The sequence below is a fragment of the Aythya ferina genome (genome assembly GCF_964211825.1).
Source record: "Aythya ferina genome assembly, chromosome: 4".
NCBI classification, from domain to species: domain Eukaryota; kingdom Metazoa; phylum Chordata; class Aves; order Anseriformes; family Anatidae; genus Aythya; species Aythya ferina.
This window is the reverse complement of record NC_140300.1, coordinates 3796993-3822190: the sequence shown is the minus strand read 5'-3', so window position 1 is coordinate 3822190 and position 25198 is coordinate 3796993. Positions and strand designations below refer to the sequence as shown.

The 25198-nt window shown below is 38.3% G+C and overlaps 1 long non-coding RNA gene across 1 annotated transcript; it reads left to right on the top strand.

The window, feature by feature from the left end:
* Positions 1-2650: 2650 nt before the first annotated feature.
* Positions 2651-8106, top strand: LOC311436401. The gene is made up of 3 exons (XR_014692815.1): positions 2651-2783; positions 4902-4948; positions 7191-8106. It is a non-coding gene; the product is annotated as an uncharacterized lncRNA (long non-coding RNA).
* Positions 8107-25198: the final 17092 nt, after the last annotated feature.

Sequence of the window (25198 nt, the reverse complement as noted above, 5' to 3'; positions counted from 1 at the left end):
AATTATTATCTCCATCCACCAAATCATGGCCAGATAGGCTATTAATAAAATTTACCATTTCTCTAAGTACTTACAACAGCATTCATGAATCACACTGATATAGGAAAAAAAAAAATGCAATCAAGAAATCTAAAGCTAAAAATTGACTAGCAGCCTTTTTTATCCCCTTTCCTTTTTTTCCTTTCTCTTCCTCTCATGTGGCAAAAGGCAGTGGCAAATTTATACCACTAAGCTAGCACTATGAGATGCTACATGCGTAAGTAATGGCAATTGTCTGTTTTGTCACGTAAATAAGCCAGAGGGCAGAGAAATATCTCCAGGTTGCTAGCAATCTAGAGGAGAAAGAAGGAGAGCAAAGGTTAATAAAGTATGGTCTGTGTGTTATTTGGCTCATATATCACCAAAATAGTTGGAGGACAGCAGTTTTCCATTCATCTTTCATGAAGGCTGTCTGTAACTTTGAAACCATCCTTACTGAGTAAAACCTTTACTTCCTATTTAAAGATGGCCTTCAATACCTTATTTATGTCATCTTTTAATGTCTCATTGTATTTAGTCATTAGGTAACTGCTGCTTTCAACAGCTGCTTCTAACTACATGTACAGGATACTCATGGTGACTGCTTGATCCGCATGCTGACCTTGAGCTGAAAAACAATTTACAAGATGGATGCAAATTGACATTGCACAAGAGCTATGGAATTCAACAAGACAAACATGCAGCACTTCAGAAACAGGTTTTTGTTGTTGTTTTCTTCTTTTTTTTTTTTTTTTTTTTCAGATATCGCCAACTGCAAAGCACTGTGATCATTATACTATATGCTAAGAGGTAGACACCCAACCTAATGTTATAGGGTAAACTCAAGTCTTAACTCACAGTTTCACAGTTTGAAAGGCCCCATATGTCATGTCCTTTACTCCATAGATGCTGTAACTGTTGAATGAATAATCTCATACAAATAATACAGAAATGCTACAGAGTCAGCTGAGGTAATGAGAAGATGATGGAAATGCAGGCCTTCCTGAGAAGCAAAGGAAAGTGTAATGAACTGGAAACATTTAGCAAAACCCTCCACAACATATCTCTCCTGAATAGATGGATTACAGATTCTTTGGGGCAGAAACTATTTCTTATTAATCCTCTGGGAAACTAATGCTTTGACTGTGATGCAAATAAGTTTATCTGAATTAGTCAGCTTCTTGAATTGCTTGGGCAAATATTCACTCTTGGGACAGTCAATTTTTATCAGTTTTCAGTGATGTAGGTCATAATAATAACAAAAAAAAAATGAAAAAAAATCTAACTCAAGGTGGTACACCAGCAAGTTGCATTTTACTGTGAGTTATGGGCCATTCTCTCAAAAAAAGATACTGTGTAAAATCACCATGGTTGGAGGAGACCTGAGGAGGTCTCTAGTCTAACCTCCTACCTGAAGCAAGGTCAGCTGAGAGATCTGACTAGATTGTTCGGGGCTTTGCCCATTCAGCTTTTGAAAGCCTTCAGGGACAGCATGTAGCCATATTCAGGCTCTTTACCTGTTACACACACAAAATAAAACGTGTTAATTTGAATTAAGGTGTCTTTGGTTAACATTTTTACCTTGTATTTGCAATGGGATATCAGCATACAAGAGACCTGTTACTGTAGTTTATCTGTGAAATGGAACTGCATTAACAACAATAACTTTACTGATATTTCTAGAGGGACCTGCCTGTATAAACAGTATTTACTTAGAAGACTGTTGACCCAGCTCAGAGGAGACTCAGCTCAGAGCTTCTAGGTTCTACTGGAAAAATAGGAAATGGACTTAACAATAATTGAAGTAAATAATAAGCATAGTTGTATTGGGTTTACATGGCAAAGTTTTGGCAGCAGGGGGCTGCAGGGGTGACCTCTGTGAGAGCCCAGAAGCTGCCCCATGTTAGATAAGAGCTACTTCCAACTAGCTCTAAAGGGTACCCTTCGCTGGCCAGAGCCGAGCCAGTGATTGATGTTATTTGCATCTCTGTGAGAGCAGATTTAAGAAAGAGGAAAAAAATCCTGAGCAGCAGCTCAGAGAGAAGTCTGAGAATCAGCCCTACAGCCCCCAAGGTGAGTGCAGCAGGATGGCAGGAGGGGTTCCAGGCACGCAGCAGAAGTTCCCCTGCAGCCTGTGGAGAGGCCCCCCAGTGCAGCAGGCTGTGTGCCTGCAGCCCACGGGTCCCACATGGAGCAGATCTCCACGCTGCAGCCCATGGAGGAGCCCCCGCAGGAGCAGGCCCCGGGCCGGAGCTGCAGCTGGTGGAGAGGAGCTCACACAGGAGCAGGGAGCCTGGGGGGAGCCCGTGGGGGACCCGTGCTGGAGCAGTTTGCTCCTGGGGAATGGAGCCATGTGGGAGCCGTTCTTGAACAGCTGCTGCCTGTGAGAGGGACCCCGTATGGGAGCAGGGGTAGAGAGTGACCGTGAAGGAGTGGCAGAGATGAAGCATCAGGGACTGACCACAGCCCCCATTTCCTGTTCCCCTGTGCTGCTAAGGAGAGGAGGTGAATAGGAAGAAGAGGGTGGATAGGGGAAGGTGTTTTAGTTTACTTTAATTGTCTTGCTGCTGTAGTCTGTTAGTGATAGGCAATCAATTATATAAATCTCCCTATGCTGAGTCTGTTTTGCCCATGACAATAACTGGTGAGTGATCTCCCTGTCCTTATTTCAACCCTTAAGCCCTTTCCATTGTGTTTGCTTCCCCTTTTTCTTTGAGGAGAGGGAGAGAAAGAGCAGTTTTGGTGGAGCTCAGCTGCATAGCAAGGTAAAACTGCCATAATAGCATAAGCTAGAATCAGGTTCTTATTCAGTAACCTTTATAAATTGAGTTCTGCCTTACTTAAAGTACAGTTGCAGAGTAGCTTTAATGTTTAACATTACATATTTAATATAATATGGATTATATTAGTGACAGCAGCCACTTCTTTTTGTGGAGGTGGGCTGATAACTAGTGAATGTACCAAAATATAGCTCTACTACTTAGCTATACATATGGGAGTAGCTAGAATATGGAGATGGAGAAAGTATGCATCTGAAGGAAGAGATGGGTAGCAATGTATTTCTAGATTGTGCATATTTTTAAGGTGAGGTAGGTCTGTCTAAAGAAAGGAAACTATGTATTACCTACAGCTATTTGGGGCATTTCTAAGAAATTGTCTTTTCTTTGATAAAATGCACTTTCATCAAAACATTTTAAATATTTATTTATTTATTTTGCAACGACCTTTGGGTGCAGGCAGAATTTCTAGTCAAACTGAAGAATAGGGATAAGGGATCCAGGGACACCATCTGCTATTCCAAAGAGCCATTAGTTTAGTGGAAAAGAGATTTTGGGCACTGCATTCCTAATACAAGAAGGTAAACCTTTGTGGTCCAGGTGCTACAAAGTAACAACATGCACCACAGCTTTTTTTCCTCTTTTCTATGTTCTTTGTTTGTACCAGGGGGTTCAGGAGGAACCTGAGCTCCAGCTGTTCCTTCTTGAGAATGTGTCTGAATCACTCAAGTGTTGTTAACGTGAACTCTTTTGAAAATCTGTTGGATTTTACTTTACATGAAAACGAGTGAACATATCAGAACTTATTTTTCAGTGTATACCTTTCCACTCTCCTAGCAAGCAGACTTACTGGGAGGTATATCTTTCCTGCTTTCTCTCTAGCTGTTCACACCGGGAGGTATATCTTTCCTTCTTTCTCTCTACTTCTTCACAATTAATATTGTTTTGAAGTCCATCTTTACATACACATGAACTGGTCTTCAAATCACACACATTTTTGCAAAGACAGAAAAACTGCTTCATGCCCTGCTCCGATTTTAACTGGTTGGTACCTCAGTTTTGATCCCATTGTTGCTCTCTGCTCATAAATCTTGTTTAGTCAATGGGATTTTGCTGCCTGAAGGAATGCATGATCAACGGCACAGAGAAGCATAAAATAGATTTTTGTGCTTCAGATCCTTAAAATGTTTTTGTCAGGAAATAATTCCCAAAGCAGTATTTGGCTTGTATTTCTTTTCCTTCACTGAACTTTTTTTTCTTATGCTTTTTGCTTGCTGAAGGATATGAGTTTTGCTCTCATTTATCAAGTCCCAGTCTAAATTTTACCTTTCCCTCTATTTTCTGAGTTTATTTATTATAACATCCTTATTTTAAAGTTTATTTTAACACCTTTGTTTTAACATTTTTATCATGATGCATTGTCTTGAAAAGTTTTTTATAGAGTAACAGCAATTCAGTTATCATTGATTCAGGTAGCTTAAGCCTAAAGCAATCCAGCACAAAACCATAACATAACACATTGAAACAATCTGTCAGTAGGCCAAAAAACTATGAGTAATGCAATATGGTAATAATGTACAGTACTTGTGGTGCAAAATTCTGTTAATGTGCTCTTCTGCTGATGTACCTATGTGTGTGCTAGCTATAATACATCTCCATATGATACATCCATTGAAGATGAAGCAAAATGGTCTAGGATATATAAGACAAATTGGAGAATCTGCAGTGCTAAAACCAAAGAAGTCTTTAATGCATATGGTATATATTCAATAACCTGGATTTTTCCTACAAACATCCTTATCTGCCATTCAATTTTATCTATTTGTTTGGTTTTGTTTCTTCTTCATGTTAACATGAATTTAACATGGCAGTTATTTTGAAAGTGGTTAAGTTCTTGAAGTCTTTTTTTTTTTTTTTTTTTTTTTTGTAAGTGCGTTCTGTCAGTTTGTCACTTAGATAGTGGCCAACCCCAAAATGTGAAGTGTATGAGAGGGAAAACAACTTTCCAATATATATGTTTGAGTCACTTATTTTACTGTTACCCTCACCAATAAAATCTCTGTTTTGAAGACGGTGATTTTTTTTCTGAATCCTTTCTATTTTCAGTAAATTACTTCTGAAGTGGGTGACCACAATGGGGCATAATGTTCAAGGTGAGTGCACACCATGCATGGCCATTGCATTATAATGCTTCCAGCCTTTCATTGTAATCCTCTCTTAATACATCTTGACATTTTGTTTGCTTCTTGATCACTGCTGTGCACTGAGCAGATGTTTTCATGGAGTTGTCCTTAGTGAAAGCAAGATCTTTTTCTTCAGTGATTGCAGTTAATTTATAACTCAGCTATGTGTATGAACAGGTGAATTGTCCTTTACAGTGTGTATCACCTTGAATTTATCTGCAGTGAATTTCATCTGTCATGAATGTTGTGCAGACAGTTTAGTCTGGCCATCTAGAATTCTCCAAAGTCTTATTTAGTCTTGACTGTTCTAAAGTATGTGACATAAAATACACTTTTCCTGGCAAAAAATTGTTTTGCTGCTAAAGGCCTTGTTCCAGATTATTAACAATATTTATTGCTATTTGTCTCAGCTACTACTGGGAATAAGCAAGATATTTTCCAAGTCAATATGAAAGCAAGAACTATCCTCCAAGGAGTTCAGCTATTAAACACAGTTTTGAGACAAGAGATCCATGGCCTAACTAGAATATTCAAGATGTTCATTATCTACACCTTCTTTAAAATAAAATAAAATAAAACCAGAGAATCGTGGAATCATTAACGTTGAAAAAGACCTTCAAGATCATTTGGTTAAAATAAGATAAGAAGTAAGCATGCTATAATTTGTAATAACTTTTGGGAAAACAAGTAAACAAACAAACAAACTGTTCCCAGACACTTTTCTGCCTACTCAGTGAACATCATTATTATCCCTGTAGGCAACATAATACAATTTCACTCCTGTTGTGGATTCCTGTGACAATTGTCCTTCTTTGATAAAATATGACTATCAAATCTGACCCTTTTTTATCTTTCTACCAGTTTTTAGCCCCAGGCAGAACTTTAACCAATGATAGATTAGTTTCTTAAGGAGATTCTTGTAAGGAATACCGTTAAAACCTTTTTAATAAATAATGTTAACTGGATCTCCTCTAACCACTATTTTAACAACATCCTCAGGCTCAGATTCAGCAGTCAATCCATATTTAGCTGAACACTTCATCATAGACTAAAAATTAAACACGTGCCACAGTGTTTTGCTGAAGAGAGATGGACTTAAGCATGTTTTCAGCTTTGCTCTGCACAGGGGACTTACAGAGTAGATTAAGCAGAAGCTGAACCTTTCACATTAAAAGTTTATATTGTTATCTTAATCTCTCAGCCTTTTTTTTTCACAACCACCTTCTATGGATGTAATATATTGATTGTTTGTAATCCTCCTGGGATATTGACTTCTTTGCTTTGCTATCTGTCTGACACCTAGTTCAAGAAAACACCCATCCCCACTTGGCTTTTCTAGATGGTATGTTGGAGAAAACTGTACCACTACTGCAAGTAGTGTGGTAGGTAGCAGCCTTTCCAGTAATTTGGAAAGGCACAGAACCCAACTCTTTGATTAATGTATTTAACTCTAATATTTTCTGGAATTGACATAGCCATATCCCACTTTTATTTAGCCTCAGTGGAGTAGTGTCCTTCCATTTTGCCTGAAAATGAGATTAAAAGTGTTCATTCTTCTGTAGCTAATTCCCAGTGAGAGAAAGTTTCAATATCTCTGTTGTGCTTGTCTAACATTCCTGATAGCCCACAGATCACCCAACCATCTTTCAGCTGTAATCCCATCTCTTCCTTCTTTCCCCATTTCATGCCATACTGATATTCTGAAAATTATTTCAATGTCTGGCAACTCAGAAGATTGATGTAGATCAGGGCTCTCAATTTCCCCCATCATCAACTTGGCAACGATAACTGAGCAGAAGAGCCTTTTACAGCACTGAATGAAGAATAAATCTATAAAAATTTAATTAACCTCTAAAGAGCTTATTGAATCCTAACTGAGTTTAATCACAGTTTTTGTAAGTTAGGAAATGTTTGGCATATTTTTGACTGCTGTAAAATAGTTTGAATTGGTTACATAAACAACCCAAATTTGTAAAATTAATACATGTTGCTATTAGGATTTACTGGCATAGAAATTTCCACCTATGTGTACAAACAAAAAAAAAAATCTACTATAAATACAGCTTCTATATATTTTCCTAAAATACAGACAGCTAAATAAGAAGAAAAACCAAAGAAGCTGGCATGAATCAATGCATGGTAACAAAACAGCAACATACATTATTTTCTTCTGACTGGGCTTAACATGGCCTGTGTTCTTTTGCTCCCACAGATGTCATCGTGAGTTATGTTATTTCATGCTGAAAGAGCGGACTGAAAATGAGCTGGTCTGGATTGATCCATCCCCTTACTCTATCTCAAGAGGATTAAGTTAAAAACTTTTAGTCTGGAACTAAAGACCTACCAAATCTACCCTTGTTATTTATAGTTTTTATGGCTGTCACATCTCCATTGCAACATCATTGATCAAAACTCCATTGAGCAAAGTAATATGTGCAAAGGCTGGGTGGGTGGGATCAGATGTTTTGGCATTGAGAGATTAGCTCAGAGAATAAAAGGAGACAAGTGAGTCAGAGGGAAGTACAAGGAAGGAATGAAGCTGGTGGTTAGCCTGGCAGAACAGGCAGCACGGCTCTGTTAAGCTGCTGGAGAGGGTTTAGGAGGCAGCTCCTGTCTGTGGGGACAGACCCACCTCACAGCTGATGGGTCTGAATGAAAGGCAAAGGAGCCCACCAAGAGAGAAGAAAGAAGAAACAGGAGGGTCTGGAGGAAAGATGAAGAAACCTGTCTTAATTATGTTGAGTTTGGCTTGACAGCTGAAGAACTGTGAGGCCAAAATGTTAGCATGAGCAGGAAGAGTCAGTTTTGTAAGAGGAAGATTGATTTATGATTCATCTGCATAGGAACAGACACCTAATTTGTGTTTGTGAATATGATTACTCTCCAAGGAAGTTAGAAGGAGGAAGGAGAAGAAATAGAAACCAAATATGAGATGTTTGTTAGTGGGGTCCTTTTTTTTTTTCTTTTAGTACATCTCACATTTTTCTCCTCTAACTTGTCTGCCTTCTCTGGAAATGACTGTTCAGTAAGAGGCTCTCCATCCCCTGACCCATGTAGTGTTATTCAAGAGGAAGTTATCTCTGTGTATCCTCATCCTTACTCTATAGGGTATAGAGGGAATTAGCAATGATCATCATGCAAGGTACTTCACAAGTACCTTGTTAAGGATACCTGGCTGCAGCAGCCACAGAAAAAGCCAGTGTTGTCCTGCAGGTCTCTGCTGCCTTTGGCTGTCTGGGAGGCTGCAGTTTTTTTCCACATTCAGAAGACAAGAAGCATAAGGGTGAAACATACTTTTCTACTTTCATTCTGCCTCCTTACCCCAGCTGCTAGTGTAATGCAACTACTTTCCATGCATTGGTGCTCCTTTTTAACAAAGTAGAAGGAACTTCTAGGATTTGCTTTTCTTCCTTTGCAATTAATCCTTGTCCAAGTATTTTTCTCCACTTCTAGAAGCACACAGGAAGAATCTTAGCATGTCCCACAATGCTGACAGATCTGAAATGTGTACAAGTCTTGTGCTTTAAAGCAGTCTTATGAAAAAGTCACAGGATCAGTACCATGACCAAGTAATCCTAACACAAATATTACAACTTCTGTCAAGTCCCTCTGTGGTACTTGAATTTCTAATTCTCCCTTCCTCCTGCACCAATCAAAGAAGCACTGGGTTAAAAGGGACCTCAGGTGAGGGCTTCGTCCATTTTCCTGTCTTGGTACTAGCCTATACTATGGCAGGTACAACAGCCAAAATAGCAATGCAAGAACATTGAGAGTCAGGTTCATTCAGTACCATTCAGTATTGTCATCCTAAAGGACAAAATAAGGCATTTTTCCATGAGAAAAACAAACAACAAACAAACAAAAAAAGGAAATGCATTTTTCCCTCCCCTCCTCAGGGCTTTGAGTGAGCACGAAGTTTTTAGTTTTGGAGGTGGTTTGAGGGTACAAACTCCTCAGTAAATTCTGGCCCAGAGGCTCTTGGAGAGTTTCTGCATCTGTTACCCACCTTTCTCAGCTCTCCATTTCTCTCTTCTTTCTCTTTGTAGTTGTCTCTCTTATGATGTATTAATCTCTTTATCACTTTACTTTTCTGCAGACATTTGAGCTTCTCTTCCAGATTTCTTTGAGTAGCATAGTAGCATGTTTAATAAGTCTGAGGAGTGAAGTAAGAATATATGAGTTATCTTTTTTTTTTTTTTTTCTATTAAAAAGACTACTTTTTTAATGAACTCTTTTTGACTAAGCTTTTTGACTAAGATAGATTGATCATAACTTTTCTACTTGTTTAAAGAAAAAATAAGACATATTTGTTTTATATTCATGAACTCACTTCTTATCCTCAAGACTTAGGATGTAGTCTCAGAATAACTAAAAGACCATGTAAATCTCCAGAGTAAATATCATGGCTGAAATGTTCATTTCTTTGTCACAGACCAACTTTCTTCAATACAGTAAAAGGTCAGGTGTGCAGTAAATTCATTGAGGCCAGGACAGTGTCCTTATAAATCTAATCATCTTTCTGTCAACGCGCAGGATACTTGTTTGATTGCTTTTTTTTTTTTTTTTTTTTTCTTCTAATTTTTTAATCTCATCATGAAAATATATAAATTTACTAAAAGACACACAGCCTCCCCATGCCCTGATTAATACTGTTCTGAAAAGTAAGAACAAAACAAACCTCACAACCCTTTTGAAGAGAGGCACTTCACTGCACATACTTGATTTGCTACAGAGACAGAAGGACAAATGTGACAAATGATATCATGTTGATCAGTGTGGTACTGGGAAGTGTTCACATATTATTGAGATGATCTCATTGACAGCATCTACATAAATCATTCTAAAATGGAAGAAAATCTTGGACTAGTCCTAAATGTTTGATGCTACTTGTGAAACTTTAACATTTTTCCCCATTCATTTCTCCAAAATAATTGCTTCTAGAGCTGTTTTTTAAATCACACAGTGTTTCTCTTCTCAGTCTACTCAAAAATAAAAAAACTTTTCAATGATAAAATACATTGTTTCAGATCACCAGCTGGCAAACTCAACCAGTCTCTCCTATTTGCACCATCTGAGATTCTGACCAGAGATGTTTTCCTGCCAGTGCATAGTGAATAGACATTCATATGAAGCAGTAAGAGTAACCTGGAAGCTACGGAACCCTCTAAAACTATTTATAGCTAGAACAAAACACACGATAAGTGTTCTGTTTGTAGAATCTCTTCACTTTTGGACAATTCTGTGGGGAAGAGGGAAGCAGGACTGCCCACACTTGAAGTGATGTGCTTTTGCTACCATTAGTCCAGCTAGAACAAGAGGTAGGGGAAATATGAGCAGCTGATTAAAAAACAGGAAAATAAAATAAAACAATGTTTTCCATAGTTGGAGGACAACACACATTATGAATCCTGTAGTTTGGGATCTAGATGCAAATGCTGCACCTGTTAAGGAGCTGGGGATTTTCATTTTGTGATGGCAAAATTCCTGTACTTGCTTATGGACTCAGTGAATCATAAGTTATTGGATTTTCAACTTGCATAGAAACACTATTGTTCATTTTGCATCCAGCTGAGAACACCCTAAGCTCAGGCAAGAAAAATACCGTGTTTAGACAAACTAAAAATTTTACATATTTATATTTAAGATAATATATTGACTGCTTGAAGCTATTCAGAGATTTTGAAAGTTGGAAGGAACTCAGAGAAGGAAATAGACTAAAGGGTATGGTGCAGGTGAGGAAGACATAAAAATGCAATTTATCATCTGCTTATGAAGTTTATTACGTGAATATCAACACCAGGTGGGTTTTTAAATGAGATGTGCATATACTCCTCAGCCTTTCCAGAAAAATACCATCAACCTTCACAGTAGTTTAGCACTGGATGCAAGTGCATTAGTATATAGGATACTGGCACTTCTCAGTATATAAAATATGTATACTCACATTTTGTAGTAATGGTCATTACCATGGGCTATAGGGCAAATAGGTTTCAATTGGTCTTTTAAAATTCTATTTTAAATACTGCCAGGAAATGACGAATGTGCTATCTAGTTGCAGGGAGAGCTTGAGAAAGGAAAATGTATTATCTAAATGTGCATTTAGCTCAGAAAGGGCGTTGAATACTCCTAGAAATTGTGAGCAATGCCATGAGATTAGCTCACTACAGGTTGTCAAGGACTTGTCAATTTATTATGTTTAATTATATATATCTTATGTTATAATTACACTTCATTAGCAGTTTTGGTTGTCCTATTGTCAAGGCATTTTAATGACTCCCATTTCCAGATAAACCATAACCAAATACAAACAACCTATTAAGATGATTATCCTTGCTAGTAGAAAGCGATTTAGCTCAAAACATTTTTAAAAAGGCTACTAATTATTTATTATTTTCTGCTTACTTTTATACGGCTTTGTTTTGTTGGCTGAGAGTAAAGGTATTTTCAATGCTGGCTCTCAGCCAAGGAAAGGGAAAAGCCTCAGGGTAAAAGGGGAGAGAACCTCGGTCATTGATCTGCAGCCTCCAGGAGTATAAAAGCATAACAGTTATCTATCACTTTGTTCTGCATTCCCCAGCTAGGAGAAATAGCCATTACTAAGAACAAGGATTGCCATAGCTGGTGATAGGTGTCGAGTATAAGCATTGCTGTCAGTGACCTTAAAATTACTAAAAATGGGATTCCTTTCCAAGATAAATTTAATTTCATTTTCCGTATATTGTAACATTTCCCAATTTTCCTTTGTTACTCAAAGCAAAATAACTCAGGATTCAGAGGTTGCATTCTACTACTTCATAGTTACTTTTTTATGGAGAAAGGCACTTTTACTATTAGATGCTTTATTCATGAGTTAAGTGTTTAGTGTTTGTTCCACGTATAAATGCTGGAGAGAGGCAGATACTTAGCTTGGATTCTTTGCCCTTTGGAGTCCCTGTGGGACATAAAACATGCATTAGGGCATAAGTTAAGAGGAGTAAATATCTTTTTTATAACCGCTTATCAAAAAGTACCCTTTAAGACCAGGATCCTGCTAACCTAAATATGGTATAAACACACAGGCTTTGATTACCCAAAGAAGATACAAATGTGTAGAAATCTGAAATGGCATTACTTAGGTCATAAGTTGAAATCTTTTGTTTCGATCTCAAGAATATCCTCTCTCTTCCCCCTTGGATTTTCTTTACAAGTTATTGGAGGGAAAAAAAGAATGGAGTGCATAAATGTACCCATTAACACCAAGAGGAGACTCCAAATCTTGCTCTGCTCTGAGATCTCTACAAATGAGCTCTCTGTGTAGAAAAGTAAATACAGTATTTTCATCAAAAAGTAGGAAATCATTAATCAGTACTTTGTTTATATTACAGTGGTTCTTTAGCTGTACTAGGTCCCATGCAAATGCACAGACTCAAGTCAGGTCCTCGGGTGGTGGATGTTATTGTAGTTTTAATGGGTGCTGGATTTTTACTTCACGGGAATTACTTTGTTTGACACCAGATGTAAATGTGATTTACATTTTCCTAGCTAGCATTTTCATCAGGAGGTCTCTCATGCCTGTTCAAATGATTCTGAGGTTATAAAATAGATGCTCTGAGAGCACATCTGTTCTACATGGAGAAAGGATGGGATAGAAACTTCAAGCAAGGTGAATAATAAAGAATTTATCAGTATTGTGTTGGCTATCCATGGAAACTTTGCCATTCAGTAGAGCATCACTGTTAAAAACAATATGAAAACTATATATGAGACTAGTATGGGTTTAGCTAACTTATGTTCTTACAGAAGAGTCATGAATAGAGAATTCAAAATGAAAAATGGCAGTGTTTTGGCTGCATCATTCAAGTGTTTGGGAGGCTCTTGCATTTTTTTTAAAGGTAGTAATGTGCAGCTCTTCTAGTTGACTGGAGCTTTTCCACTGGCTACATGGTGACTGGGAGTGACTAGTGTGGAGTGACTGGGAGCTAGAAGCATTGAGAGACTGTAATGGGAAGGAAGGAGAATTCAAAGTGAAGTCTAGGTGGGATTGTTACATGGCTCTTGAGTGAGTCTTAAATATTTATAAAACATAACTGGGAGCTATGCCATAGCAAGCATAAAGTGGCACAGAGGAACAAGTAGTGCTTGAGGTTTATTTTAATGATGTCTTCCCTGCATCATTCTCTGTAGCAGGATTTTGGATGTGAAGAAATAAGATCAGTCTCTGTAGTGATGTTGGGAGACCCAACTGAGAGGAGCTACTGCAAGAAGGAAGGATCTCTGTCTCTGAACAAACTGATCCCTGAAGCACTACTCTATTCCTTTGCACATTGTAAAATTGAAGTCAGATCTTCCTCAGGATGAATTCCTTGAATTTAGGCCTCAAGAAATTGAAATGCAACCATGATTTGGAGACACACTGGGGCATGTGCACATTCGCATTTAAGTAGGTTCCCATCCTGATCCCAACACCCAACAATGAGCTTTCAGGAGCAGGGACGTGTCACAGGCAATAAATACTTTAAGGGAAGCCTGTGCACACTAGCGTACAGCCAGATTCTCATCCATGTGCTCTCTGTGCCTTTCAGCTCAGGAACAACTAGTGATTAATGAGGCCCCAAGCATAAGGTGTGTCTTCTGAACCCATGTAACCAGAGGGCAGCACTTGTACCCAAGGTCTTAGTGTGCTTCTCAGTCCTCCCCTTAGCTCCTGTAACACCAGGGGTCCAGAGCAAGAGCCTCAGTTACCAGCAGGCAAAATATCATGGGATATGATAGAGCAGGGCAAGCTTTCAGGAAGATGGAGAGCAGCAAAAAATTGCAGAATAAAATTGGGGTCATTGTGGATCTGCTTTGCAAACATGCAGCCACTACTTGATACAGTCTCCTATTAAATAATGATGACTCACTCTCCAGACAGTAATTTATTTATATTCCTGCTTTAATGTTTTGCAAATCACTGCTTAAAAAATGCCCAGCTGGAAGACAGGAAGGCTTGGGAGACAGAGAATCAGCTTGATAGAGAATCGGATTAAATAAAAATGACATGGAATTTGACAGTGAGTGTGCGTGGCTGGAAATAAAAAAAACATAGCCATCCCCAAAGCAGAAATGCAGCCTCATTGCTGGGACTGGTTGTCATAGCTTGAGAAACTAAGTTTTTACGGTATCTACTGGAACAACAACAACAACAACAACAACAACAAACTGAAAAAGATAGGAAGAAGAAAAGAGGCATTGACTTATTTTCAGTAACAGCATTTCTTCCACTAAAACATCCAGTTAAGTTTATAGTTTTTCAAGCCAGAAAAGGCTACTGGCTTGAAAAGCTTATGGTTTCTAAAGCCAGAATGGACTAACATAGCCTGACCTTTGAAAAATATGGCTATGCTTTGTAAGGGCAGAACAGCGGAACCAGTAAGAGAAAGAAGAAACCTTTAAAGTGTAATAAATGTCACAGAAATGTATAAAGCTCTTGAATGGAAAATTAGCATAGGGACCACAGGGGACGCTTCTGTGCTTGTTGGAGCAAGTACAACAGTCTGGGTTTGGTATCTGGATTGGAAACAAGACAAGTACAAGTGGGTGAGACAAGGGTAAGATTCCTATTTGATTTCTAGGCCACATTTCTCCCACTGAGGGTCTGCCTTGCCCATGTCCCTTGGTTCCCCTAAAAGTGTGCAGAGAGCAATGCCTGCCTTTGTAAAATGGATTCAGCTTCATAAACATTAACTGCTTTATGAAAGGCCAGTGTGGGGGCTTCCAAGGAACTGACTGTTTCAAAGGCAATGGGACAATCATACATATGATAGGTTCTTTTGAAAAATCTCTTCTAATTGCAATTAATTTGAAAACAATTCAGCTGATGCCCTCAACCACTGCCCCACATGGTTCCCTCATTCTCCTCCTGCCTGTGACTTGCTGGATGTTACTCCAGTAGCTGCATGGCTTGGAACAGCTCAGCTGCCCTTGGCATTTTCAGTGTGATGCTTATTAACTTTTACACATATTGCTTTTATTGACACTACTTCCATATCTATCCACCTGCCTATCCCTGTGCCTTGATGCACAACCTGCAATCTGAGCTACCCTCACTGTTCTGAACTGCTGCTTAAAACCCAGACATGGATTTTATTGTTTGCTGGAAAGCAAGAAGTCGGCCAGCTACATTTGCTCTCTTCATAAGCTGAATTACAGTTGCTCCGACGACGTGGTCAAACAGCAGTGTTGCCTATTGTTGCTCCTGAAAAGGAGTCAGATGCTTCATTGCAGATTTAAAGGTAACCAAGGTCACGCCTGCATGGGTGGTGCAGACAGTCCCAGCCTCCTCTGCCCAGGCTCTTAGCTGCCTGGATTTGAGCCAGCTGCTGTCAGGAAACCATAAAGCCCCATAAGTCTGACACGGTTAGCCCTCTCCAGAAGTACTAATGCACTAATGTGATTATGCAACTTCGGGGCTGGAGTGTAGCAAGAGAAAGGTCTTGGTTCACATAGATATAGTAAAGCCTTTTCCTTCAAACATCCACATACTGATGGTTTGTGCTTTCCAGGAAGCTACTGAAAAAGTCTGAACCCTTATATCTTATCCCCTCTCCCAGCCAATGACATACTAAAACCTGCTGTCTGCTGCACATAATTTTTTTTCTTAGGGTTATCCTGTACTCATTCAAAGATGCAGAGGACCTTTGGGGGGAGGCCAAATGCAAGTGGAAAAAATGTTTTGTTAATTGTCTGAATTCTCTTCATTCCAGATAATAAAGGAGCATAGAATGGTGTAATTTTAATGTTATCATGAGGAACACATTAATAAATCAGTTAAAGCATCTTGGGATAAATCCAGAGGTGCAAAATCAACCTGTGCTCTGAGTTTGTGCCACAACTTGTTCTCATCTTACCCACTTGCCCACGGATGTATGTTCATCTGAGATGAGAATCACGTTGCCTATCTTCAGCCTTTGCAAAATTAGTCATCTTATCTTAAGGAGGCATGCAGTTTAAGGATAAGATGAATGCACATCTGGCATCACCTAATGCTCTCCATTAGCTATAGAAGGAGCACAGGCAGTTGATTTTGAATAAATTCCTAACATAACTATCTACAAAGTGATTCTGGCTTAGGCAGGCACTGGTAATGCTAGTCCCTGGGCACAGACATGACTTGGTGATCTGATGTGCAACTTGAATTCAGATGTTTTTACTGATAACTTTAATTTAAACACTGCTTGTGAAGATAATTAATGGGGAAATTAAGAGGAAAACATATAGCAGCCAATGGTTTTCTTACATCAGTTCTTTGTTCAGGTGACTCTGAGCTTCATGTTATTTGTGCTGAGCTTTGGCTGTGGACTTTGGTGACAGAGCAAAATTCACTCTGATAAATGCTGCACAAAACCTGTAGCTGCTTTTGTACTTTGGAGTAAGTCAGACCTCCAGCAGGTCTGTGCTTTTATGCGTGTAATGATCTATGCCAGACCACAGCATAATTCAATTAATGCTGCATTTCTGTTTAGTGCGTTCACCAGCAATTCTCATAAAATCCCTGCCATCAGCTGCTCATAAAGTGCTCATCAATAAATCCTAGCCTAGTGGCTGCTTGATGAAGTAGAAATACGTCTGGATTTGGGGCTGAAGCGTATCTTTAAGCCACTGCCCATGGAAGGCAGGGCAGTATATGGAGGCAGAGCACCATAAGAGAAGGTCTGCAAGCATTGCAGCTAAGAGGGAGATCCCTCCAGGATGTCTAGGACAAGGAAGGTGACCGTACCCTTGGGATCTCCAAGCACAGATAGAAATGGAGGCTCTCTATGGAGGGTCTGCATTTGGCTTTGTGGCTTCTGTACAAACATACACATTCAAGACTCTCATGGCATCCACCTAGCTGTGACCTTTCAAGCTGCAATTCAATTGCTCTTGTTAGGATTATTGCATTGGGTGCTGTTATCTCCAATTTGTCTGCTTTTCTGCTTGTTACTATCTTTCTATTTTTCCTCTACCGTTCTTCTCTTTGTCTGGATGGCTGTTGAGGGCATTCAGTTCCACTTAGTTTTGAGCTCGCTGAAATACTTTTTGACACACAGAAAAAAATCTAGGTTAGGGATTTTGTTCTCTGTCCTTTTTCTGAGGTATGTGTATTTGCTCGCATACCACTGCAAGAACTACAGGTAGACTTTACCCCTCAAGAGAGAGGAAGGAAGAATGTTTTTATCCTCAGTCACTTTGCAATTTCATAATCTCTTTGTGCAACACATTCAAAATTTAACAGCAAGAAAAATTAGAATATGCGTAGGATGGATTATACACCACAGCAGTGAGTCCATGTAATTTTCCATCTTAAATATGACCTTCAGTGAGGCTTAATTTTGATTTTTGTTTTTCCTTCCCTTTGCTCCAGGATGCATATCAACACCACGGTGCTGCTCAATTCCTGCTTGCCAAGATTACTTTCAAGTGGGCCTGCAGTCAGGATGCTGAAGTTTGTGGAATTACTGCTGTGGAAGACTACAGTGAAGAGGGAATTGCAGCTCTTTTTCCTAGGCTTCTCTCTGGATGTTTTCTCAAGAAACACCCTCACTTGGGAAGCTCTTTAGTGGATACCTGCTAGTATGCTCATGCTGTATGACTCAAATTTGTGCACAAATATGATGCAAATTAAAATAAATTGGCTGTTTGATAAATTAGCCTGAGGAACTTGCTGATTTTCAAAAGGAAAAAAAAAACAAACACAAAACCAAAACCAAAAACACGTAAAAATAAGTAACCTGTTGCAAAGGGAATTGATTTTCAGAAAAGAAAAGACTTGAGTTATGAAAAGCACCCTTCTGTTTCCACAGCATGTCAGGGTCCTTTCATACAGACTACTCCTTTTTTTTTTTTTTTTTCTTTTTTTTTCTTTTTTTTCTTTTTTTTTCTTTTTTTTTTCTTTTTTTTTTTCTTTTTTTTTCTTTTTTTTTTCTTTTTTTTCTTTTTTTTCTTTTTTTTTAAATTGTAGATAGATATTTCTTTCTTTCACCTGTCTTATCTCTGCTTAAACACAACCAGGTAAAGCCCAGAATGGTCAGGTAGGTTCTTCTTTATGCTATTGAAATCCAAGCTGGCAAGCTTTAGGCCAGGTCTTTCTCTGTCTTTCTCCTTTTCCTCATCTGCCTGGAGTCTTCTGGGTACAAAATCTGGCATTAAAACTATGCAATTCCAGGCACAAGGACTGCTATCATATTTCCAACCCTCATCTTGAGCACAGCAGCTCCAACAGCAAGTGAAAACAGGTCATTTTCCTGACTTCTTGTATTCTCAGTTGTCATTTAATCCCCACCCCATCCGCCACTCCCCAAAGACAGAAAACGCTATGGAAAAAAGTGTGTGTTGTTTTTTTTTATTATTATTATTTTGATTGATTTGATATTTTTGTGAATCAATTTCAAGATTTCACAGACCATCTTGTCTTGTTAGGAAAAAAATGTAACTTGCATTAGCTGGGAGATAATACATAAGGCTCAGTGTTGTATGTCATTCTGATAATCAGAAGCTATACAGCTTTGTGGAATGTATCTCCCTTAGCCAACTATTTTTTGGCAAATACCATATTGGTTGACACCCTACCAGGAGACATTATTCTCTGCTTGCCTAGTCCTAGTCTTATCTTGCAGGCAAGCTCCTTGCATTTGCAAGTGCTGGGTTGCAAACTCCATTGGTTTTGATAGTGAATTTGAATCTGTTCCTGCTGAGGAATTAATATGTCTGTATTTGTCATGCTGACCTGAACTCTTTACATAACAGGAGCTTAAAGAGGAAAACACTTTATTCTAGGAAGACAAAGCTTTTGTTTTCCTTTTCTTCTTCTTCTCTCTCTTTTTTTTTTTTTTTCTTCTTTTATTTATTTGTTAGAGTACTGGTTGAATAGATAACATTTATAACATTGTTACAGAAGGAAGCATAGATCAATCAAGTAGAATTTTAGATTCTGCTTTCTTAGCTGCTCTAATACATTGGAAATGTAAAGACTGTCTGTTTACCCCAGTCCCAATCTTTATTGTCAGATTAGATGATCACTGGAATCTCTCTTTCATATCTGCATATCATTTTAGTTTCCTTCTTTTACTAAACAGGAATGCTATATTAAATATTAAATATTCTTATTGAACAGGAGTGGCCAGAATTGTCTGCACAGCCCCAGATGAGAAAACAATTCTGCTTTCGACAGCAGAATTAATACTTTTTGATATCTATTTGATGCATTCCACTTGATATCCCTTCGAATCACATTTGTCTTTTCCATGGCAATGCCATGTTGATGGCTCACAGCCATACTCTGACTAATATACCATAGTGTAGTTTTCTATCAGCTGTTTGCACCGTAAAGCTTGCAGCTTTACTAGATAAATTGTTCTTAGTTTCCAAATGTGTGACCTTAGAAGTATTAAATCTCATCCCATCTCTCTTATTTCAGCTCCCATTCAACTATTTCAGTAGATTTCAGTCCTCTGTATCAGTGATACCTCCCAGTTTTTGTCATCTGTTTAATTAACATCCTCTGACTTTGGGGTGTTTATTAGTGAAAACAATAAATAAGATAATTCCCAGCACCCAATCTTCATCAAAAAAAACCTCTTTCCTTCTCCTTCAGGCCGGCTCACTGACATCCTCTAATTGCTTCTCATCCTCTTGTTTACTTTATAGCTGCAATTCCTCCTTTGTTCTTCCACTGAAATAGACACATCTTACTAATAATTTCACTTACATCTAAAGGGCCCAATTTGACAACTAAATCAGTAGTTTCCAAAGGACAAATGTATGTTAAAAACAACTATTTTCCATGTCAGCGACAAAGGAGAAAATGTTTTTCACGTTATAATATCAAGGTTCATAACCAATGATATATGCCATGAAGTATCCTATCACCTTGGAAAGATGACATATATTTTGAGCAGCAGGTTGGACCACACAGTCCCCTGACATTCCCTTCCCAAATAACTTTTTATGTGATAAAAAAAACATCTGAGTGACAAGGGCTGCACAGTCTTCAGCCTTTGTCTAGGCTGGACAAAGCCCCTTGTTGCCTACTTTGATGTTAGAGCTGCCTTGCTTTTAGCAGAGGCTCCAAAGGGGCCTTCCAACTTGATTTTTCTTTTGACACTATGATCCCATATCTTACTTTATTTCATCTGCCCCAAAAAATAAATGTCTATGTGCCACGTTACCTATATCAACAGAAAGATTTCTCCAAAGGCAAAGTTTCCTATATGTACATTCTCAGTTGGAATGAACTGGCTATCACTCTTCATTAACTCCACAGGGGATGCTAAAAGTGCCAAGCTTGGATTATCTGTGACATTACATGATTAAGACTGATGAAATGAATCCTGCCTCAAATGTGGCCCATTGTACCAAATATTTCACAAATTGATAAGATAAAAATGATGTCAAAGAATGAATTTTGATTAGTTACATCCATGTAAAATTTCACTAACATCACTTGACTGACTTTTTTTGTTGTTGTTGGATATGTTTTTTTTTTTACTTCAGGAACTGAGCATGTGAAAAAAGAGAAGGGTCTCTGGATGTCTTCTGGCTTTCTGTCTTTTTTTTTTTCTTTTTTTTTTTTTCTTTTTTTCCGCAATATCATTTGATATGAGAAACACCTCTCACTACTCTGTCTAGAATTGTTAGGAAAAAAGCTTTCTGCATGTACACGTTCAGAGAACATAAAATAAAGCTGTCTAAATTGTTAGAAACAAACCTCAAGATCCTCACATACACCCAAACAAACCACCACGTGCATGTAACATACCGCACTGTCTGCACTCTCTCTCAGCCTATAAATAGTGACTGTGGAGGAAAACATCGCCTAGGGATAGAGGGTTACTGAGATTATGATGCAATGCCTGGAGCCAAAGGCTGAAATTTCTGTGTGTAACACTGAGATGACTTTTTTTTTTTTTTCCCTGTCCTGAGGGTAATATTTCACACTGCAGTTGCTTAAAAAAAAAAAAAAAAAAAAAAAAAAAAAAGCCAAAGAGATATCATGAAGAGTTCCCCGGTCCCCTGTGGTTATTATTTTTATTTATTTATTTATTTTTATTTTTTTTTCCCCACACAAACATGTATTACCAGCATGGTTTCATCTGTTTTGGTTTTAAACACCATACTTACAAATAATGTGCAGGTTGAATGTGTTCCTATATATAACAGAAAATAATCAGAAGAAAAAATAGTAATGCTATAAAGTCAAAATATGTGATGTGAAACTCATGAAATGCCACAGTTAAGGTTGTTCATGAAACTTGACCTTGGCTTTCTAGTGGCTCTCTCTAGGGTTGCAATCATTGCATGCTATTTTTCAAAGGCATATGTTGCAATTGTGCTGCTTCACTCTTCTGCCTTGTGCCCCACGAGAAGGTATCACGTTTCCCAAAAGCTCCTACTCCAAAAGCTTATTTTCACTTCTGGTCCTCAGATCTTTCAACCCTCTTGTCCCCCACTTCTGCCTTTCTTGAAAAGAAGAAATAAATAAAAATAAATGGAGAAACCAACCAATGAAAGTAAGTGTGCCTTGCAAAATTTCTTACCATGAAAAGTAGGAGAGCCAGAGGTACTGCTTACTTTACCATTATTTTGGCCTTTGTGTAAGAAAGCTCTGTTTAAAACCAAATGGAAAGTGGCACTAGAAAACTTCACATCCTTCCACAGATCTTGAAATGAGGAATGTTTTCCATCGGATTATTGGGGTCTGGTGCTGCTCTGAGGTATTTCGTGCTCCAATAATGAGTGCTGCTTCTACAGCCTACAGTAACTCCCAAGGTTACAAAGAGTGTTTACCATTGTAGAGGGAAAGTGAACAGGACACTAAATCACAGCTCAGAACCTTAATTGCAGGACCGCTGTGCTGATTTTCCCATGCTCTTTTCCTTTTCTCCTTTTCTCCTCCTTAATTCCTACATCAAACAGGAGGATTACCCTAGGGATGAGCATGGCACAAACGCCCTGACAAAGCATTTTACACTGCTCATAAGATGGTTTATGAATCTCCTGTGAAACTGCTTCTGCCTGACAGATTTTTGAAAACTACATTTCTCTTTCTATTAGTTTTCTTTTTTAGCCTTGTAAACACATATGGAGTGAATTAATTTTACACAGTTATTGTCTGTCAGTTATTACTTTATGCGTCATGAGGTTTATTTGGAAAAGAAAATTAGGGTGCTGCTCCTTCAAAAATTAAGCAGATGTTTAATGCTAACAGTGAAAGCTGCTCCCCTGAAATCAATTAAATTATCTGTATGTGGGAGGCTAAACAAACCTGTCTGCATTTGCGGGATTAGGGCCGTCTTAGTTAAAAATAGGGTATGCATTGGGTAAACGTCCAAGATTTCCAGCTAAGACAGCTGGTCCAGGACTAGTCATAGAGACATTACTTGCTCTGTTTTTTTATTTTTTTTTTTTTCCTTTTGTTCTCCGCTGACCTCCTTATTAAATCTATACTGGAAAAAGGGCAGCAGATAGACCTGAACACAGAAGTAGCAATGTCTTCTTTTATTTGTCTTTATATTTTCAGATATCACCAGCATATGGTGGCTCCCCCTCCACAGCCAACCTTCTCCTCTCTCAGCTTAATTAAAATTGATTGAGAAGGGAGCTATGAATCTTTCTTTTTCTTTGGCATCACATATCAAAAGGTGACAGCTCTATCATATCACAGCAGTGAACCCTTGCCTGATGCCTGAGTCATAATGCGTTTCTGCAGCAAGAGAGACTTGTTATTATTCTTACGCTTTCTAACACATGTGGCAAAATTGTATAGCACATTGTTGCTGTAAAATATTTAGGAATTTGTGGTGCCTGTACTTTGTTTTGTGTAATGTTGGAGCTATTTCTACATTTTATATTCTTAGAATGAACTGTACATCCATTTCAACTGTTCATATTCATACCTACTACAAATTTTGGATACCTAAAACATAAATATCTGCATTTTTTTGGTAATTATTATTAATTATTGAAACAAACAGGAAAAAAAATATTATTATTAATTTTAATAGCATATTTGGTTCTCCATTACTTTAAAAAACATTTAGTATATTTTTTGTTTTCCTTCTGACAGGAACTAGGAATGGGCTTGGAGTAGACTGAATTTTGTCCCATGATGAGAATTGGACCATATCACATATTTGCTCATGTAGCCTTCCTCCCTCATCTCAGGAAGGGCACAGCACACTGAACAAAAGGTACTCCCACATTACCACTTGTGCACTTGACTTTGCCCAGAGCATTTTGACTTTCCTTGATCAGTGCAGATTGAGTGCATATGGGAATCTCTTCTCTTCCACTCACCCCATCCTATGCCTGAACTCTTTTGTGGGTGTGATTTTTACTTAGCCTAATAGTCCTAATTGAAATCACCCCTTGGCTTACAGCAGTGACAAGAGCTTTGCAAATCCCTCTGCCTTTGTACTAGGGAGCCAGACAGCATGCACTTCCTTAAACCTTTGTATTTATAACGAGGACAGAAAAAGCTGTGGGCACACACCCACGCAAATCACAGAACCTGAGATCTTCACATCCCTCTGCAAACTTCAGCTCCTTTGACAACATGCTGCACATTCTAATTTTTCATGAACAGCAAGTCTCTGGGCCCTGAACCACAACCGCAGATGTAGAAACAATTGTAAGAAAAGAAAGGAAAAAAAAAGGAAAGAAAAAAAAAAAAAAAGACTATTGTCCTTTTCATACAGGCTTGTAGAGCTCTACCCAAGCTAAACAATTATAGCATGAGTTAGTCCTCTTAAATCCAGCACATTTTTCCTCAGGTATTCATTAGCATGAGACTGCAGCAAGAAACTGATGGCATAATTTGACTGTTTAGGTTAAATTTTGCTTAATGCCTTTAAAATTAACAAGGTAGGAAAAGAAGGATTTTGGGAAGGAAGGGGTGAGAAAACAATTGAAAAAAATGATTAATATTGCCATGAATAAATAGCTCCCTTCAGGGGACAACAAACTGGGTTGATGTGCTGTGCATACCAGAAGCTGAAAAGATTTTCAGAGCATGGGAATTCATTTTCTGCTTTTTCTAGACTGATTTTTATTTCCTTCCTCTCACCCGCCCCTAGTCAGGAAAGCAAGCTAGTTCAGGGAGTGGGAAACTGAGAGGCTACCTGCCAAAATCATTCATGCAGTAATATATGTAAAATTGTTGATGTGGAAAAAAACAAACAAACCAACAAACAAAAACCCACCTTACCCTAAGTGACAGCCATATCTCTGCATTATTTATCTTAATTTGTTTCTTTACACTTAATCTACCAAAAATCAGGAGTCTGATTCTCAAAAACATATAAAACAGAAGGTAATGCATGCTTATGCAAACCATTGCAAATTAGGTGGCAAGGACTAACATGAGCTTCACAGTCAGTATTTTAGAGACATTTGAACTCCATCAGAGGTCACAGTGTACAGAATCAGGCTCACAGAGCTGAATTAAAGTGTTAATGAAATGATAGCACCTTTAGTTTCCTTAGCTTCGAGGTGTTGTTTTCTCCTGTCTTCTTTGACATATAGTTATTGGCTTTTATTGGAAGGGTTGAGGCAATATCAGACCAAACTTCTTTCTTCTTGTCACTCACAAAACTCAGATCCGTGAAAAATGAAATATTTTTCTGCTTACATTTTATTTTCCGTTCCTTTATATATTTCTCTCTACATGATGAAGAGGTGAGCTTCAAAACAAAAGCCTCCTTCAAGCCAAGACACTGTAAAAGCAGAAAGACATCCTTAAGCAGATTAATGGAACACAGGGTCAAATTTTAAGCCTACCCTATAAGACGATGACCTTTCCAGGGCATCCACCTTGCAGTCTCATCTTAAATACGCCTACTGCCACCAACTTGTCCTCCTTGCACCCAAAGATTTTATTCAAACCATTTCATATTAAAGATAAAAATGAAAAGGGAAAATCAAAGTGAAATGGAAATGAAAGATTTATTCTTGTGAAGGGGCTAATGTGATTAACTTTATTGTAGGGAAGAGCTAGTGGAGCTGCAGTTTTGATCTCTCTTTAGCTTGGGAGCTGTAGCCATGTTGAACAGCACACTCTCAGATCTCCATGCTCTGGGCAAGGAGACCCTTTGAAGTGCTTTTTCTTTCATTTTCTTTTTGTTTTTATTTTTTTCCTTTTCCCTTTCCCCCCCCCCTTTTTCCTTTCCTTTCTTTCTTGGGTGGACAGGAAACTGGAGAAGATATTTAAACATCTTAGACTAA